General features: G+C 41.3%; 1 protein-coding gene across 5 annotated transcripts in view; it reads right to left on the bottom strand.

Annotated features, from left to right (window-relative positions):
• Window positions 1-16350, bottom strand: part of RNF220 (ring finger protein 220) — a 252881-nt gene that overhangs the window by 186116 nt on the left and 50415 nt on the right. The gene's annotated exons all lie outside the window — the stretch shown is intronic.

Genomic DNA, 16350 nt, shown 5'->3' with positions numbered 1-16350 from the left:
ACTTTGCGCCAGAGTCGTAGTTTCAAAATGCGAATCTGACCAGGATATGTGTCCTTTTCCCCTTCATCCCATTCAAACCTTTTAAGGGATTTCCATTGTTCTTAGAGTAAGAACTCCTTAATGTCAGACTTCTCTGCAGCCTCACCTCGAGCTGTACTTTCATACTATTTCCAGTCTGTTCCAACCTAGGGCCTGTTGTGATCCCTCCTGGTAGGGTCTTTGTACCTGCGATTGCCTCTGCCTAGTGTTTTCCCTCTGTCTGTCACCTAAACTCCTATTTATCCTAATCAGTTCAACTTTCCTAAAATTTTTGTCTGGGTCATATCACCCTGAGGCTGTCATGGCACTGCATGATTCTTCTTCATAGTGCCTGCCACAGTTGCAATTTTACATTTGATTAATGCCTGTTTCCATGAGGACAGGGACTGTGCCTCACACATAGAAGGAAGTCAGTAAATATTTAGTGAATGAATGAATATACCAATAAACTTGCTCAGTGGTACTAAGTGGCAGATCTGGGACTGTGTCCCAGGAGGAAATGTATTAGCGGGGAGGTTTGAAAAATGAACTCCAAGATCCCTTCCATTTCTGAGATTTGTGCTTTCTAGGTGAATTTCAATTATTTTTCTTCCCTTCCTTTTCTTAGGCTGGCTTGCCTGGCCTTAGCGATACACCTCCACTGGGCACTATAAAGAATTAAAGACCCTAAGGATTGGAAGGAATTCGTTCCTTCAGATGTTGGAAACCTTTCCTTTATCAGATGATTGAAAGAACCTCCTTTACAACAACCTTGATAATTGGTCATTTATTCTCTACTTAAACAATCTAATAATAGAGTTCAATTCTTCTCCAAAGGATTTCTTGTGGGTTTTCTTTTCATTAATAATATATAAGTTAGGCATCTTTGTCATACGATTATTGACCATTTGTATTTCTTTCTAAAACTAGTTCTCATATCCTTTACTCTCTTCTCTTTGTTGATTTTTTAGACTGATTTATACACTCTTTGTAGATTAAAGAAATTAGCCCTTTGCCATATTATGTGGTAAATATGTTTTCCACTTTGTTGTTGATCTTCTGATATTGTTTTTGGCATCTAAACAATTGTTCTTTTTTTTTTTTGAGATGGAGTCTCGCTCTCTTGCCCAGGCTGGAATGCAGTGGTGCGATCTTGGCTCACTGCAACCTCTACCTCCCAGGCTCAAGCAATTCTCATGCCTCAGCCTCCCAAGTAGCTGGGATCACAGGTGTGCACCACCATGCCTGGCTAATTTTTTATAGAGACTGGGTTTCACTATGATGGCCAGGCTGATCTCCAACTCCTGACCTCAAGCAATCCACCTACCTCAGCCTCCCAAAGTGCTGAAATTATAGGCATGAGTCACTGTGCCTGGCCTAAATAATTCTATTCTACATGGAACAAAATTTAAAAGACACAAAAGATTATATAATGAAAAATAAATATTCCTTCACTCTTGTTTCCAGCTCAATTCCCCTCCCCAAACGCAAGCACTATTAAAGTTTCTTATATCTCTTCCCAGGGCTTGCCTAAGCAATAGCAACTTATGTGTATAGCTGTTTATCTTTCTACAACCCACACAGAAGGCAATAATGCACTCCGCTTCTGCATCTTGCATTTTCACTTACAACACAAGATATACCAGATACCTTTCCATATCAGTATAGGAAGAGCTGATAGATATTGCCAAATTGCCCTCCATAGAGGTTGAACCAATTTACACTTTCATTAGCAATATTTGCGAATGTCTCTTTCCACACCTTTCACCGGTATGGGCATACTTTGTTTCACTGCACTTTGCAGACATTACATTTTTTACAAATTGAAGATTTGTGGCAACCCTGTGTTGAGCAAACCCATCAGTGCCATTTTTTTCAACAGCATGTGCTCACGTTGTGTCTGTGTCACATTTTGGTAATTCTTGATCTTTGATGTTACTATTGTAATTGATCTGGGGTGCCACGAACCACACTCATATAAGATGGCACACTTAATAAATGTGTGTGTTCTGACTGCTCCACCAACTGGCTATTTCCCCATCTCTCTCCTCAGGTCTCTCTATTCTCTGAGACACGGCGATATTGAAATTAGGCCAGTTCATAACCCTACAAGGACCTCTAAATGTTCAAGTGCAAGGAAGAGCCACACATCTCTCACTTTAAATCAAAAGCTAGAGGTGACTAAGCTTAGTAAGGATGGTATGTCAAAAGCTGAGACAGGCTGAGAGCCAGGCCTCTTGTACTGCACAGTTAGCCAAGTTGTGAATGCAGAGGTCAAGTTCTTAAAAGAAATAAAAAATGCTATGCTAGTGAACACATGAATGATAAGAAATGAAACAGCCTTACTGCTGACAGAAAGTTTTAGTGGTCTGGATAGAAGATCAAACCAGCCACAACATTTCCTAAAGCCAAAGCCTAATCCAGACCAAGGCCCTAACTCTCTTCAATTCTATGAAGGCTGAGAAATGTGAGGAAGCTACAGAAGAAAAGTTTGAAGCTAGCAGAGGTTGCCTCATGAGGTTTAAAAAAAGAAGGCATCTCTGTAACAGAAAATTACAAGGTGGAGTAGCAAGTGCTGAAGGAGAAGCTGCAAGTTATCCAGAAGATCTAGCTAAGATAATTGATGAAGCTGGCTGCACTAAACAATGGATTTTCAATGTAGATGAAACTGCCTTACATCAGAAGATTGCCATCTAGGGCTTTCAAAGCTAGAGAGGAGAAGTCAATGCCTCAAAGCTTCAAAGGACAGGTTAACTGTGTTAGGTGAAGAATGTGCCTGGTGACTTAAAGTTGAAGCCAGTGCTCATTTGCCATTCCAAAAATCCTAGGGCCCCTAAGAATTATGCTAAGGGGCCAGGCGCGGTGGCTCACACCTGTAATCCCAGCACTTTGGGAGGCCGAGGTGGGTGGATCACGAGGTTGAGAGATTGAGATCATCCTGGTCAACATGGTGAAACCCCATCTCTACTAAAAATACAAAAAATTAGCTGGGCATGGTGGCGCGTGCCTGTAATCCCAGCTACTCAGGAGGCTGAGGCAGGAGAATTGCCTGAACCCAGGAGGCGGAGGTTGCTGTGAGCCGAGATCGCGCCATTGCACTCCAGCCTGGGTAACAAGAGCGAAACCCCATCTCAAAAAAAAAAAAAGAATTATGTTAAATCTATTCTGCCTGTGCTCTATAAATGAAATAACAAAGCCATGATGACAGCACATTTGTTTATAGCATGGTTTATGTAATATTTTAAGCCCATTGTTGAGATCTACTGCTAAGAAAAAAAGATTCCTATCAAAATATTCCTGATCATTGACAATGCACTTGGTTACCCAAGCGCTCTGATGGAGATGTACAAGAATATGAATGTGATTTTCATGCCTGCTAACACAGCATCCATTCTACAGCCCATGGATCAGGGAGCAATTTCATCTTTCAAGTCTTACTACTTAACAAATACGTTTTGTAAGGCTATATCTACTATAGATAGTGATTCCTCTGATGGATCTGGGCAAAGTAAATTGAAAATCTTCTGGAAATGATTCATCATTTTAGATTCCATTAAGAAGAGGTGTGATTCATGGGAGGGGGCCAAAATATCAATATTAATAGGAATTTGGAAAAAGTTGATTCCAACCCTCATGGATGACTTTGAGGGTTTCAAGACCTTAGTAGAGAAAGTAACTGCGAATGTGGTCAAAATAGTGAGAATTACAATAAGTTGAGCCTGAAGATGTAACTGAATTGCTGCAATCTCATAAGAAAACCTGAATGGATGAGGAGTTGCTTCTTATGGATGAGCAAACAAAGTGGTTTCTTAAAATGGAATCAACTTCCTGGGGAAGATGTTGTGAACATTGCTGAAATGACAACAAAGAATTTAGAATCTTACACAAACTTAGTTGATAAAGTAGTGACAGAGTTTGAGGACTGACTAGAATTTTGAAAAAAGTTCTACTGGCTGGGCACGGTGGCTCACACCTGTAATCCCAGCACTTTGGGAGGCCAAGGCGGGCAGATCATGAGGTCAAGAGATCGAGACCATGGTGAAACCTCATCTCTACTAAAAAAAAATACAAAAATTAGCTGGGCGTGGTGGCATGCACCTGTGGTCCCAGCTACTCGGGAGGCTGAGGCAGGAGAATTGCTTGAACCAGGGAGGTGGAGGCTGTAGTGAGCCGAGATCTTGCCACTGCACTCCAGCCTAGCGCCTGGCAACAGAGCAAGACTCTGTCTCAAAAAAAAAGAAAAAAGTTCTACTGTGAGTAAAATGCTATCAAATAGCATCACAGGCTACAGAGAAATCTTTCATAAAAAGAGTCAAGGTGGTAAACTTCATTGTCATCTCATTTTAAGAAATTGCCACAGCTATGCCAACCTTAAGCAACCACCATGATCAGTCAGCGGCCATCAACCTTAAGGCAAGACTCTCCACCAGCAAAAATATGATTTGCTGAAGGCCCAGATGATCATTAGCATTTTTTGGCTATGAAATATTTTTAAATTAAGGTGTGTACATTGTTTTTTACACATAATGCTACTAAACATTTAATAGACTACAATGCAGCACAAATGTAACTTTCATATGCACTGGAAAACCAAAAAGTTCACGTGATTCACTTTGATGTGATATTTGCATTATTGTGGTAGTCTGGAACTGAATCTTCAACATCTCTAAGCTATACTTGTGCACTGTTAAAACCTTCTTTATCTCGGCCAATTTGATAGGTAAAAAATGGCATATGCGGCCAGGCATGGTGGCTCACACCTGTAATCCCAGCGCTTTGCGAGGCTGAGGCGGGTGGATCACCTGAGGTCGGGAGTTTGAGACCAGCCTGACCAACATGGAAAAACCCCATCTCTGTGAAAAATACAAAATTAGCCAGGCACGGTGGCACATGCCTGTAATCCCTGTTACTCAGGAGGCTGAGGCAGGAGAATCATTTGAACCTGGGAGACAGAGGTTGCAGTGATCCAAGATCACGCCACTGTGCTCCAGCCTGGGCAACAAGAGCAAAACTCCATCTCAAAAAAAAAAAAAAAAAAAGCATATGCAGCCAGGTGCGGTGGTGCATGCCTGTAATCTCAGCTACTCAGGAAGCTGAGGCGGGAGGATCACCTGAACCCAAGAGTTTGAGGCCAGCCTCTGAAACATCGAGGTTCCATCTAAAAAAAAATGGCACATGGATTTATCTCAGAGTAGAGCATCTTTTTATATATTTAAGCTAATATGTTTAATATATTTATAGACATTAAAATTTTTTATGGCTTCTAGACCTTTCCATTATAGAGGATTTAGGATTGGGAAGGATTATTGTGATTATGGGAGGAAGAATCTTTAGTTAATCTAGATTCAGTAACCTGCTTTTCCACTGGTGTCACAGTGGGAGGGTTTGAGCTGTATCCTTATTTTTATCAGCAACACATCTGTGACTAAAGATAAATTATGATAGTGTAAAAACAGTATGGGTTTTCAGGTCATGCAGACTTAAACTGAAACCACATCTCCCTTCTTTGATTCTTTCTTTTCATATTAATTGATTGAAGTTTTACTATGTGTCAGACCCTGTGTAGGGTGCTGGAGATTCAAAGGTAATAAAACACAGTTCTTGCCATCCAGACACTCGCAGGATAATGAAAGAGCCAGGCACATGAACCAGTAAGTGTAATGCAAAATAGGTAACAATAATGATGATGTGGATGCTGATGAGATACGGATAATAGCTGGTAGCTCTGTGGATGATGAATCAGGAAAGGATGAGACCAGAGATAAGGAGAGCAGTTAACAGGCTGTAGCAGCTATCTGGGCAAGCAATGTCGTGAGAATGAAGAAGAGAAATCAGATTCTAGATGGAATAAGGCAAAGTCAGTAACAGAATAATTTTGGTAAGAGCAGGGAGTGAGGATAGGCTTTCGTGGGTTGAGGACTGACTGAGAGATGAGGAAAGTTGCTGTTTCTTTGGTATGATAGCGATTGTGGCATATTAGGTGATTGTTCATCAATGTCCATTCCCTTCATTCCTCCGCCTCCCATCTTCTCTGCCACACAGATGTGCCTCACCCGTAAGACTTGCTAAGTCTTCAAAGCAGGATGAAGTGACATTCCTACCCTCTGACTTTGGGCTTGGACATTGACTTCCTTTAACCAGTGGAGTGTCAGCAGATACAATACACGCAGAGATTTTAGATATGCACAAAAAAAGAAAAAGATGCGCATGCAAAGTTGGCCTTGGTCTCTTGGGCCCCTGCCTCCCACCATGAGAACATGCCTCTGGTAGCTGATGGTTCAAGAACAGTGAAGGACACATGAAACAAACCTAGACCTAACCCACAGCTTAGAGTCAGGCCCATCTGAGTGCAGCCTAGACTAGTTGCATCTCAGGTGATCTACATAACTATACACTCAAGAAATATATACCCATCACCTGTGATACTGAAATCTGAGTAAGTTTGTTATACAATGTTGCTGTGGCAAGAGCTGCTGATACAGGTCTGTAAAAGTGGTATCTTTAGGCCAGGCGTGGTGGCTCATGCCTATAATCCCAGAACTTTGGGAAGCCAAGGTGAGTGGATCTCAAGGTCAGAAGTTAGAGACCAGCCTGGCCAATATGGTGAAACCCCGTCTCTACTAAAAATACAAAAATTAGCTGGGTGTGGCGGCGCGTACCTGTAGTCCCAGCTACTCGGGAAGTTGAGGCAGAAGAATCGCTTGAACTCGGGAGGCAGAGGTTGCAGTGAGCCAAGATTTTGCCAGTGCACTTCAGCCTGGGCGACAGAGCGAGACTCCATCTCAAAAAAAAAAAAAGTGGTATCTTTTCTCTAGACTAAATATCCCTATTTCCTGCAACTGTTCATAGTACGTACGCCCCCTCCTTTATTTCCACCAGATTTCTCTGCAAGATATACCAATCGAACCAATTAGGAGGCACCCCTACAAAGAGTCTTCAAATTAGAATTCTGCACACGTGACCCTCTTCCTCTCCCCTTCAACTGTCTCCATTCTAGAGGTCGCCATTTGGAAAAAGAACAAATCTGTCCCTGGAGCCTGGGCTCAGAGTGAGTCTAGAATGAAGAGGCTCAGGAAGATTAAAGCTCAAGCTCCATGAGTGAATTAGAAGGGAGGGGGTCTCAGCTCCTGGTTAATTCTGGAAATTCAACTTATTCTATAAACAAAGAAAGAGGTCAGGAGACATCAAAAATGTCTACATGGAAGCCAATTATACACCACTTGTCTACAGTTGGGACTCAAAAGATGATGCTGCTTTACATCCCAAACCACCTAAAGCCAGGAAGATAAGGAGGAAACGGGGCAGAGTCACCTTCTGTGGCATCCAAAGCTTAGCATATATGACTTCGAGGGCCCTCTTAAAAAAAAAATAGAAAGAAAAAAAGCAAAATTACAAATATAAAATTAGGTTCAAAAGTGAGTATTTATTAGAATGACAAATCATTTCACAACAATTACAAAGTTTTGAAGGTTGAGGAAAATCAGAAACATCACAAAAATATTGCAATAACATAATTTTCAATTAATTGTTACACCTCTAAGTGCTTATTTCTTGTATTTTCTAAGCTGTGGACTCTGACTCTTCATATGAACAATTTTGAAGTATCAATTTCTATAAAGAAAACAGAAAATTCAGTCTTTCTTTTACCATTGTTGACCAAAGTTTGTTTATTACTGACAGTTTAGAGAATTTCTTTCTACTTCAAAACCCCTTACTAGTATTCTTATATAAATGTTAAGGATTAGTGTAAAATTTGGGGAAATCTATCAAGTTTCTTTCATATAGGAGTTGTAAGACTTCATGGCCTTTCAAATTGTCCTTAATATTCTCAGCCTTTATTGATACTCTTTTACAGGTTATTATTGGTATCCTGGTTATAGTGACATATTATGAGTTTTATGCTACCTTTGGCAATGTCAGTATTTTGGAGATGTGTATATAACTTCACATAGAATGTATTCATTGTTAGTAGTATTGCTACAGGCTTATGCCCTATAAACACAGGAATTTTAATAAATTCCATTTCATGTGATTCCCATTAAAAACATATGTATATATGGCTGGGTGTGGTGGCTCACACCTGTAATCCCAGCACTTTAGGAGGCTGAGGTGGCAGGTCACATGAGCAGGAGTTCAAGATGAGCTTGGCCAACATGGTGAAACCCTGTCTCTACTAAAAATACAAAAAAAAAAAAAAAAAAAAAAAAAAAAAAAAATTAGCTGGGCATGGTGGTACGCACCTGTAATCCCAGCTACTCAGGAGGTTGAGGCAGGAGAATCGCTTGAACCTAGGAGGTGGAGGTTGCAGTGAGCCATGATCGCATCACTGCACTCCAGCCTGGGCAACAGAGCAAAACTCTGACTCAAAAAAAAAAAAAAAAAAAAAAAAAAAAATATATATATATATATATATATATATATAATACATTTACAATTATAAACACTGCATTAAGATGTATTCCTGACAGGCGCAAGGTTTCGTTTTGACCAGCCATTAATAAGAACCAAAATTTCCACTTAGAATTTTACATATGAGATGACTAGTTTCTGGATCCATACATTTTAAGCCTTGTTTCTCTTCCCTTGCAGAACATCACAGGACACATTCATGTCGCCTGACAAGCTCTGGTCATGCACCTTCACGGCCTGACCCAGTTAATTATCATAGTGGGCAGTAGCAGTACTCCTGAGAGCCATTTCTATACCAGGACAGCCAGCAGTAACTGTGCAGAAGAGACTGCAAAGCACATGAACAGATGCATCAACTAAATATAAAATATACTCAAATAAACTAAATTTAAAATATACTCCCAACTCAGCTTCTCCTGAACCAGATCCCCAAAACATCCATGGCCACTCCAGCACCACTCTAGGAGTGGAAGGATGAACTCAGAGGGAAAACAGTCGTCTTAATTTTGATTAAAGTATCTTATTTTTGCAAAGTGAAAAAATGTAACGATGTCAAAATATTGCTAAGGCCTCTTTCAGGGTCTGAAAGGAGTTAGTTCATGCAGGTAAGAGACCCATAAGTTTAAATTGATTAACTGCATAGAAAATCCACTTCTAGAAGGATAAAAATCCTGGTTTTCTCTTTTTCTTGGTGTAGGCAGCATCAATAGACAGCATTACCTGTTGCTGAGTATTTTTGCATTAAATATGCAATATTCATTGAGTACTGACTAGGCACCAGACACTAGGGATACAACAGTGCTGAAATGAATACCCGCACTGCCTTCATGAGCTTAAGCTTCAGCTAAGAGAGAGACATCAGTCAAAGAGCTATACTTTAGATGAATGTCCCAGGAAGTTTCTTTTAGGGGGCAGGTCTGTTACACCCAAACCAAACCAATTATTGAGATGTGCTGACAGGGGAGGGGAAGGCCAGGAATGCCAGGAGCCCCGGAGTGGCGGACCCCTCGGAAGGTCTCCTCTGACCTTCTGGTCCTCCTAGTGTTTGGAATCTGGCCACCATGTTCCACATGTGTCCCAGTCTGCTCTGCAGCTATATTCAATCTATGCCTCTGGCACTTCAGGCTTAGAATTGCTAGCATGTGAGGCTGTACCGGCAGGGTTTCTTTAGGTGGGGACCCAAAGTCTAGCAGAGGAAACACTGGGCACTAGTCTGGGGAAGCTAAGGAGGATCCGGAGGTGAGAAATGGTTAGTGCCGCTGACCTCCTCTCCCCCTAACTAAAAACAGGGAAGTGTTGTGAGAACCCTCAATGAACAGCACCGGGAGGCTCCGATCTCCCATTTTACCCTGTTCTTTCCTACCCTTCACAGAGTTTGCCTACAGACATATCTTTTATCTTATTTTTATCAGCCAAACATCTTGAAATAGTTGCCTTCGGCTGGGTGCAGTGGCTCATGCCTGTAATCCCAGCACTTTGGCCTGAAGTGGGCAGATCACAAGGTCAGGAGTTCAAGACCAGCCTGGCCAATATGATGAAACCCTGTCACTACTTAAAATACAAAAATTCACCAGGCGTGGTGGTTGGTACCTGTAGTCCCAGCTACTCGGGAGGCTGAGGCAAAGAATCGCCTGGACCCAGGAGGCGGAGGTTGCAGTGAGCCAAGATGGCACCACTGCACTTCCTGAACCACCATCACAGCCTGAACGACAGAGCGAGACTCTGTCTAAAAAAAAAAAAGAAAAAGAAATAGTTACCTACACCCATTTCCTCCACTTCTCACTTCCAATTTCCTACTGATCTGGAGCAGTCTAGCTTCTGCCAGTGAAACTGCAGGTACCAGCTGTTTGGGAAGCCACTGCCCTAACCAGTATCCCTTGCCCTTACTACTTCAGTGAACCCCAGACTTCCAGCTGCTTGTACCCGCGTTTATACACCTGAGGGATTTCTCTCACAGCCGGGGTCTGTTCTGCTGCCCAAGCAGCAGGCTGGAAATGTCAGTGAATTAATGCCCTCTAAGAACAACCCTCAACCAATAACCTGAAAGAGCTCCCTCACCCCATGACAGGGGAACTATGAGGTGGGTGTTCTGTACTGACTTCCAGAGCTTTCCCAGTGGGATTTAGCTGTAATTGCCCACGGTGGCTGCTGGCTTGATTCACCCTTTCTTGGCCGTCCCCTCCCTGTTCCTCCCCCTCTCCCATACACACCAGTGTTCCTTCATATTTCTTTTCTTTTTTCTTTTTTTTTTTTCTAAGAACAGCTGGCATCCCATCCTTTACCTTTCAAATAGACTAATCAGTCGGGCATGGTGGCTCACGCCTGTAGTCCCGCCACTTTGGGAGGCTGAGGTGGGTGGATCTTGAGGTCAGGAGATCAAGACCATCCTGGCCAACATGGTGAAACCCTGTCTCTACTAAAAATACAAAAATTAGCTGGGCGTGGCGGTACATGCCTGTAGTCCCAGCTACTTGGGAGGCTGAGGCAGGAGAATTGCTTGAACCCAGGAGGCGGGGGTTGCAACGAACTGAGATTGCACCATTGCACTCCAGCCTGGCAACAGAGCAAGACTCTGTCTCAAAAAAAAAAAAAAAAAGAAAAAGAAAAAAATAGACTAATCCTTGTCTCAGGGTCCACTTTTAGGAAAACTCTAAGCACCAAGATCACCAATGACTTCTTAGCTGTTTTGGTCTTGGTGAATCCGTCAGTTAGCAAATACACATTGAGAACCTACTAGGTGCTAGGCATTGTCTAATCTTACCTCACCTCTTTGATACACCTGACATCCATAACCACCCCTTCTTGAAGCCCTCCTTTCTTGGATTCAGGCTTCCATGCATGTGGATACTCCCTCTTTCATCGGCAGTTCTGGTCCCCCTGCCCCTTACACAGTGGTGTTCCCAGAGTTCTCAGCCTAGCTCTTGCTCTTCCCACTCTACACGCCCTTCTTTGGCCATGTGGCCACCTGCACAGGATCAAATCCCACTTTTTTGCTGAAGATTCCCAAATGCTTTTATCTACCTTTACTTTCTCTCCTGGGTTTCAGATTTTGCATCCAACTACCTTTTGGACATTTTTACCCAAAAGCTGCAAAGTTACCTCAAATGCAGTATATCTAGTTTTGGGGGGTTTATTAGCTTGGTTCTCTGTAAGGACAAGTGTGTAAGGAAATGGGGTAGAAGACATCGGCAACAGAGCATTTAAAAGTGGCGGGTCATGACATGTAGGCTCAGTAGGAAGGGAAGCAATTCTGGGAGAAGGCTGAGAGCTTGGGAAGAAATGAAAGTGTCAAAGGCAGTGCTGGATTACTCAACAGATAAACACGTTCTTAGGGCATCCAAAAAGCAAAGCAAAACCCCCAACATCTTTTTAGAAAAACCTTGAAAATACCAAAACAAAAACAAAAACCACAAGGGGACATTCTCTTTTTTGGTGCTTTGGGACATTAAAGGTCAGGCTTAGGTCTAGGCAGTCAATGAGATAAAAGCACAGTAGTAACAGGCACAAGGAAGAGAGGAAGCTGGAAGGTAGAGGCTGCTGTCCAAGAGTGGATGCTCTCTCAACCAGCCTCGTCCCTACCAACCTACTGGGTTAACGAAAACTTTCCATTCCTGCTGTAATACATTCTAGTTCACGGACACGGTGCTCTGAATGGCCCTGGCTGGCAGGCCACTCTCTTCCCCACACATATACTACTTTCACTTTTACCAGGTGAGTGTAAGTCACTGTGATGGTTCCAAAATTTCTTTATTCCTGTGGTAGGAGTTACCATATTTTCATAATTTAATTAAACATTATGTAAACCAATGGTGCAAAAAGAAAGCAACTCGTTTCTAAGAACACTAAATCAGATACTTTGGAAAATTTCATAAAGGTAAATCTCATTTTTAAATGCTATTGAATTGGGTGTGGGTGAGACTAGACAACAGTTAACATTTATTGAATGTTTACTGTGTGTCAGGCAGTACACTAAGACTTTATATAAAATATCTACTTCATCCTCACAATAACTCTCTGAAGTGGCTACTGAGGAAACTGAGGCACAAAAAAGCTAAGCAGCTTACCCAAATTAGGAAATGGTACATCCAGGACTTGAACCCAGGCAGTCTGGCTCGAGAGACTGTCCTAAACATTACGGTATCATGTAAAAAAACTGGAAAAAATCCTAACAATGGAGTCTGTGCAGAGGTTATTTCCTAAGAATATTTAAGTTTCCTGTTCTATATATTTTTTAAAAGACAGTGTCTCGCTCTGCTGCGCAGGCTGGAGTACAGTGGTGTGATCATAGCTCACTGTAACTCCTGGGTTCAAGTGATCCTACTACTTCAGCCTCCTGAGTAGCTGCAACTACAGGTGCATACACCATGCCCAGCTAATTTTTTGTGTAGAGGCAGGGTCTTGCTGTGTTGCCCAGGCTGGTCTCAAACTCCTAAGCTCATGCGATCCTCCCACCTCAGCCTCCCAAAGCACTGGGATTACAGGCATGAGCCATCACACCTGGCTTTCTTGTGCTATTTTAAAGATGCTAAAGCTGAAACACATAGACAAATCGATATGGACATGGTTGTTCAAGAATCAAGGACTCCACATTTGATAAAAGGCCCTGATACTCTACCCAAAGACTAGCAAGTGGTTGTGCATTTCTATGTTCTAAGTTAGAATGCAATGTTCAAAGTATATATTGGTACTTTTTATGATGTACCACTTTAACTGACTTTGATTAATCAACCTAGTAGCAATGCTGAATAGTAGGACTTCTCTGTTTCAGAATTTAAAATTTCAGACATGGAACAGCCCTAGATGAAGAATCAGCTGTCTTCCTAAAATGCAGACTAAATATAACACTTCTTTGCTTAAACACTTTTAATTTCTACCATCTACCCCTACTCTCAACCAGAAAAAAAAATTCAAGGTTATAAGCAGGATCCCACATACCTTTACCACCTTGTTGTAAAGGAGCCAGTCCTTCTTGCCCATATTTCTAGTCACCTGCCAGTTACTTCATTCATGCTTCAATATCTTTGCATGTGAAATTTTTTTTTTTTTTTTTTGCCTAGAGTTCTCTTCACTCCCTCTCTAATTGTAGAAATCTTACTCATAATTTTTTTCATTTATTCAACAAATAATTCTGGGCACCTATTGTGTGAAGAATATATTATACATTCTTTATATATTATAATATATAATATGTATTATATATTACATATAATATATAATTATATATGTAATATAATACATAATTGTAGATTATATTATAAATATAATCTATAATTATATTAATATATATTATTATAATATTTCCCTATTAAAATGTTATAAGCTATTCTTTTCCTTTGAAGCATTTATCTCAATTTACTATTTTATATTTATTTTTGTGTTCATTTGTTTAGTGTTCAAGGCAAGAGGCAGAGAAGAGGAGGAGGAGGAGAGAGGAAGGTAGGCACAGGGTGCTGGCAGAGTATATGTAGCCTGCAGGGCAGGGGAAACAGTTGGGAAAACTCTGAGGACTTAACACTGGAGCTGCAGCTGAAGGGTAAGTGGGTGTAACTGGGCAAGACTGGTGGCGGTTTGGGATAGGTAGGAGAGCAGGAGGGGTTGGGGGGACGTGTGCTCCAGATCCAGGGAACAGTGGGTGCTAAGACACTGAGGCAGAAGGAGGACTGATATGATTAGGAAACTGAAAGAAGTCCAGTGTTGTGGGAATGCAGAGTGTCCCACCCCAGATGGAAGAGACACGGGTATGGGGCCAGAGACGCAGAGGGCCAGATGCTACAGAACTCTGCAGGCCATGCCAGTACAACTTCGATCTTCATCAGAAAAGCAAAAGGGAGCTATTTGGTGAGACCCAAGCCAGGGAATAACATTTTCAGGTTTGTGATTTTAGAAATCTTCTGGCTGCCACATAGACAACAGATCAGAAGTGTAGCAAATGTCACTCCTTTCTTAAGCCTTCCTTGACCCCATATGTTCCCACCAAAACTTAGTAAGCTCCTTGAGGACAGGAACTTGGTCTGTTTTGTTCACTACCGTATTCCCAGTAATTAGCAGGTCCTTAATAAATGTTTCTTAAATAATGCACCTTTTTAAATGTCATTTCTCACATCACACTGTATTTATTTTCTTATGTAGTATCTCAACTCCATGGGCTTTCCAGCACTCTGAGAAGTGAATGATCTTTCTTGTGAGGGAAGGACTAAAGTCATAGTTAATGTAACGTGAAAGTTGTGCACAAATTTCATATAATCTGAATGGAAAAGACATCTGTCCTGCCACCATTTTTTCCTTCTCCTACAACAGGCAGTTACCTTACTTCATTATAGGAACATTGGACCCTTGGTAACCAAATAATTTCCACAAATTTTGCAGGGGAAAGGAACTTTCTCTCCTAAATTAAACACCTCCAGAGACTAATGGTAATTGTCTTGGCTTGAATTACTCGATAACTTTTGTGTATTCTTTTCCCTTGAAGGTCTTAGGGCCTTTCTCCAAATTAAGAGAATCTTTATTCTAGGAATATGACACTCCAGCAATATTTTCACAAGAATCACAAGATCTGAAAGCTGGAAGGGTTCTTCAGGAGCATTTAATCGACCCCTTACTACCACCCCAAAGCTTACATTCCCTCAGTACCACTCCTTCCTCATCGCTTGGCTGTCTGGTCCCAGGGTGTTCTGAGATCAGATCAGGTGTCAACCAGGGACAGATGGCATGTGCTAGAGCTAGAGAACTCAGAAGGTCACCCTTGATCTTCACTAGGTTCCTATGTTTATTCCAAATCAATCTGTGCTATATTTATATAGTTTTATGACTAGCTGATTATCTCCATTGCCAACCCCTCTTCCTATTCCAGACCATTACATTAGTTTTCAGGGTTCTTCTTCTCTCTCAACTTATTCATCTTTCCATGTGGTTTTCAATGTTTTTACTGTTTCCAGTTCATGCCTTTGCAGTTCTAACAAACTTGCTTCTTATAACCAATTTAAAATCTTAAGCTTCTTAATGAATTAATCAATTAGTTAATCAAATATTTACTGAATCCCTACCACATTTTTTCCATCCCATAAATTTGTCTTTGAGAGCCCCATGAGCCCCCCAGGAGACAGGCAACAAGACTCTTAGAAAGTCCCACTGCTAGCTCCATGCACTCACCACTCCCTTCCTATGTATCATTTTATTTTCATTTTATTTTATTCCCCTTCTTTTGCTCTCCATTTTCCTCTTTCTCATTTTTCTCCTCTCCCTCCTATGACTCCATTTTCCCATCCTGTCATTGAGGTGTCCTCCTCGGCATTTTGTGCTTGAGGCATTTTGGTGTGTCCCATGCCCTCACTAAGAGGAATCACATTTCAAAAACAGATTTGACAGAAGCAAAGGAAAAAATAAAACAAATAGTAAGCAAATCCCATCAACAGAGAATGACAGGAAAATGGCTTGGCAATTTCTTATAAAGTCAAACTTACCATTTAACCCAGCAATTCCGCTCATTGTTCTTTACTCAAGAATAAAGTAAACTTATATTTGCACAAAAACTTGTTCACAAATGTTTATAGTAGCTTTATTCATAACTGACCCAAAGTGGAAACAATCTAAATGATCTTTGACTGGTGATTGCATAAACAAATGGCAGTATATCCATATAATGGAATACTCTCCAGAAACAAAAAGGAATAAACTACCAAAACAGGGAACAAGATGCCAGGAGCTGAGGATCCGAGAAGAGGCTGACTACAAAGGGGAATGAAGGAATTTGTGAGAGTGGTAAAACTCTTCTATGTCCCGATCGTGGTGGTGGTTAAATGATTACATGCATTTGTCAAAACTCACAGCACTGTACACTGTAAAGGGTAAGTTTTACTATCTATAAATTATACCTCAATAAATCTGACTTAAAAAATAAACCCACCAAAATAAAAGAATTAGTAA

This window comes from Aotus nancymaae, unplaced genomic scaffold, assembly GCF_030222135.1.
Source record: "Aotus nancymaae isolate 86718 unplaced genomic scaffold, 86718_ANA_hifiasm-v0.15.2.pri h1tg000007l, whole genome shotgun sequence".
Lineage (NCBI taxonomy): Eukaryota > Metazoa > Chordata > Mammalia > Primates > Aotidae > Aotus > Aotus nancymaae.
Note: the sequence above shows the minus strand (reverse complement) of the source record. Positions and strands in the feature narration are given on the sequence as shown.